General features: G+C 44.1%; 1 pseudogene; it reads left to right on the top strand.

The window, feature by feature from the left end:
- Nucleotides 1-1,809: 1,809 nt before the first annotated feature.
- On the top strand, nucleotides 1,810-2,980 carry LOC114083871 (starch-binding domain-containing protein 1 pseudogene; annotated as a pseudogene).
- The last annotated feature ends 1,032 nt before the right edge of the window (nucleotides 2,981-4,012 follow it).

The raw sequence follows: 4,012 nt of genomic DNA, 5'->3' as shown, positions 1-4,012 counted from the left end.
ACATAACCCAAAACTGTTTTCACAACCATTTTAAATTTTTACTTCAGTTAAAATTATATTGGAGTGACTGACGATGTAGTTCAGTGGTAGAGTGCCTGCCTTAGCATAAGTAAAGCCATGGGTTGAATCCCCAGCACATAGGAGATTTATATATTTGAATGTTATTTGTATGGTACATTGTGTATAGTTTCTAAATTCAGTACTTATTATCTTGGCAGAAGATAATAGGCATAACGCATAACACCAGAGAACATGTTTTTATTGGCTACCCCAAGGAGCACCTCTCCAGGCAAAAATTATCTTTTTTTTTTGACTCATGATTCAAAGGTCTGCAAGTACTAGTCTAGCAGGATTCAGAAAAAAAGTGTGAGTTACGAATCAAATCATATAAGATCGCATGAACAAACTGATGAATGAAACCAAAGCACTTGTTTTGCCTTATTAGTAAGTGCCAATCACCAACCTCCCTCAGACTGGATTTTCAAGCTGCAAATAGAACATTGATTATCTTATAGGATTATGAGGCTTAGTAGGGAATGGTATAAGTGAATTTTCAGCTATAAAAATCTAATTACTGATGCTTTGGGCACAAAAAACTATACTACCAATTCCCTAACTGATTACTCTTTTTTTTTTTTTTAAGAGAGAGAGAGAGAGAGAATTTTTTAATATTTATTTTTTAGTTCTCGGTGGACACAACATCTTTGTATGTGGTGCTGAGGATCGAACCCGGGCCGCACGCATGCCAAGCGAGCCACATCCCCAGCCCCTGATTACTCTTTCTTAACACTCACCCATTAGCCATAGATCCTGCTCTTGTCAGCAGATTACCATTCACACTTTTTTTTTCCTTCAAATCACTCTCCAGATTAAAAGCCTTGGGCAGCTACACTTTGCTTACTGAGCCACAAGAACCTTTCATTATCTGGTTGCTACTTCCTATGTTCTCTATGACAGATCTAAGAGCATCCAAGACTCACCTGCGGTACACCAGCCAGCAGGGGTGTGTGGTCCCAGGCCAAGCGATATTAGGTAAGTTTACCCAGAGGAGACAATAGCAGCAGCATAAAGGGGAAAATTCAATAGGTGAGGCAGGGAGCCAGAAATCAGAGCTTCAGAAACCCCATCAGCATCGGGTTTAGGGGCAAGGTAAGGACACAGCCACGTCTTTCAGTAAGGATGGACTGACTTCAAAACTACATTGGCATAACACCAGCTAATGCACAGTCAGCTGCAGGTCCAGGTGACTCTCCTAGGTAATTGTTTTCTATGGAGCAACTAGTTCTTCCACCATGAGGTCTTTTGGGTTGCAGAAAGGGAATGACAGCACCTCACTTGTAATTCCACCAACTCAGAACATTGAAGCAGGAGGACCACAAGTCCAAGGTCAGTCTGGGCAACTTAGGGATACCCTGCTTCAAAAATTTAAAAAGGGCTCTAGGTGTAGCTCAGTGGTAAACTGCCCTTGGGATCTAACCCCAGCGCTGAAATAAATAAATAGATAAATAATAAGAAAAAAGAGGAATGACAGATCTGAAAAATGGTGTGTGCTTTGCTTTGCTTCAGGCTAGAAGTGAAATATGTCTGTTCTGTTCACAGATCAGTGTCTAAAACTTGTCAAATGGTCCCTTCTAATTGAAAGAGGACTGGCACGTATGGAGGAATCCAAAGATACCACCCACAATCTCTCCCCTCCCTTTACACACATGGAATCTTCTCATCAAGAATTGAAGTCTAGGTGGCTCTGCTTGCGAGATCCGAGCCCTGGTTTGGGTTCTCCTCGTCTCCCGTGGCCGCAGCCTCTCAGCCATGGGCTCCATCTGGGCAGCCCTGCTGGTCGGAGGGGGTCTGGCAGGAGCGCTTTTCGTTTGGCTGCTGCGGGGCGACCCCAGGGACAAAGGGAAGGACGGGGACACGGAGCAGCATAAGAACGCTGATATTGCAGCTCCAGGAAGCGATCAGGGTGCTGGCAGCGGTGGATTGAGCCCCGGACCTTACAAGCAGGAGGTGGTCATCAAACCACAGCATCTTCAAGAAAGCAATGGACATTTGATTTCTGAGACCAAAGGTCTTGGTAACCTACAGGAAGCATCACAGAGACTGCAGAATCCTTCTGGAGAATACTGGGACAATGCAAGACAGCATGCTCCTGCTAGACAGATACCAGACACACACTCTCTAGCTACATCTGAGATGGCTAACTCCAGGGGTTACTCTCAAGTTTCAAGAAATAAAAGCCTTGAATCTCACATAGGCGAATGGAGATTCCAAAAAGAACATGACACACCTGCTAAAGCAGCTACATGGTTTGCAGAGGAGTTGCCTTCTAGCAACCTGCTCATGGACAGAGCAACAGAAGTGAGTCTTGCACAGTTGGACAGCAGGACCTCACTGACCATGAGGACTGGGAAATGGTGTCTAGGCACTCATCTTGGGGAGATGTGGGTTTGGGTGGCAGTCTTGAGGCCTCAGTGGACTGTGGCAGAAGCACTCTTGTGGAGGCAAGAGGTTGGGAAGTCAATGGGAAAACAAAAAAGGTCGCAAGAATGGCTTCAGAATCTCAGCCAGTTAACATCAGATTTCAGGTGCATTACATTACAGGCACTTACAGGCAATTCATCGAAATAACTGGAGACCATGAGAATCTTGGGAGATGGAACACTTACATCCCTCTCCACTATCACCAGGATGGGTTTTGGTCTCATTCTATTTTCCTGCCAGCAGATACAGTGGTAGAGTGGAAGCTGGTGTTGGTAGAGAAGGGAGAGTTACTCGCTGGGAAGAATGCAGCAATAGACTCTTAGAGACTGGTCATGAGGATAAAGTAGTTCAGGGCTTGTGGGGGATTCACTGATTCTGCCTGCCAAAAAACAGGCTGTAGCAGAATGTAGAAAAGGCTGAGGCTATGGAGCACACTGAATAATTTTAAATAAAGGCATCGTGACTCCAAATTTAGCCATCAGAGCTGTTTTGAATTTGCTAGTGGCTTTTGTCTGAAGTCAGAAATATATATATGCAGATAATAAAAAAAAAAAGAATTGAAGTCTAGGGCTGGGGATATAACTCAGTGGTAGAGGACTTGCCTAGCATGCATGAGGTGGTTTTATCCCCAGCACAAGAGAGAGAAAGAGAGAGAGAGAGAGAGAGAGAGAGAGAGAGAGGAAGAAGAAGGAAGGAAGGAAGGAAAGAAGAGTTGGAGTCTAAGCTGAGTACAATGTCACACTCCTGTAATGCCATTGAGTGGGGAGGCTGAAGCAGAAGGATCCCAAGTTCAAGACTAGCCTCAGCAAATTAGTGAGACCCTGTATTACAGTTTAAAACTTTCATAAAAGACCAATAGGGCTGGGGATGTAGCTCAATGGTAAAGCATCCCTGGGTTTAATCTCTAGTCCAAAAAAAAAAAAAAAAGAAGAAAAGAAAGAGAAAAAAGAATTAGAGTCTATATCTCCTCTCCATAAATCCGAGCTGAAATTGGACCTCTTTTGATAAAATGTAGTGGAAAAGATGTAGGTGCATCCTGGTCTTTAGGAAGTAGTATTGGTCAGTCACCATGGTGGACACCTGTAATCCCACCTACTCAGGAAGCTGAGCCAGGAGGATCACAAGTGTGAGGCCAGCCTCAGCAATCTAGAGAGACCCCATCTCGAAATAAAAAATAAAAAGGCCTTAGAATGTATCTCAGGGGCAAAACGTTGGCCCAGCATGCTCTAGATTCTAGGTTCAATCCCAACACCAGGAAAAAAAAAATGGTGGTACTGGGCCGGGCTGCATGTAGGTCAGTGGCAGAGCACTTGTGTGAGGCCCTGAGTTTGATCCCCAGCACTGCAAAAGGTTTTAAAAAAGAAAAAGAAATGGTACTGTCACAGGAGAGTGGGGAGCTGAAGCTTCAAACCTCAGTTCTTATGAAAGAAAATTTATTAAAGTCAGATGCCAAAAGTCATGCAAGAGAGCTCTATTATAGGAGAAAGTACAGTGAAAATAAGGGGAAGGGGAAGCAAGGCTCAAGAGGAGA

Source organism: Marmota flaviventris, chromosome 10, assembly GCF_047511675.1.
Source record: "Marmota flaviventris isolate mMarFla1 chromosome 10, mMarFla1.hap1, whole genome shotgun sequence".
Taxonomy (NCBI): Eukaryota; Metazoa; Chordata; class Mammalia; order Rodentia; family Sciuridae; genus Marmota; species Marmota flaviventris.
The sequence above is the reverse complement of the archived record's forward strand: the minus strand, read 5'-3'. Positions and strand labels throughout refer to the sequence as shown.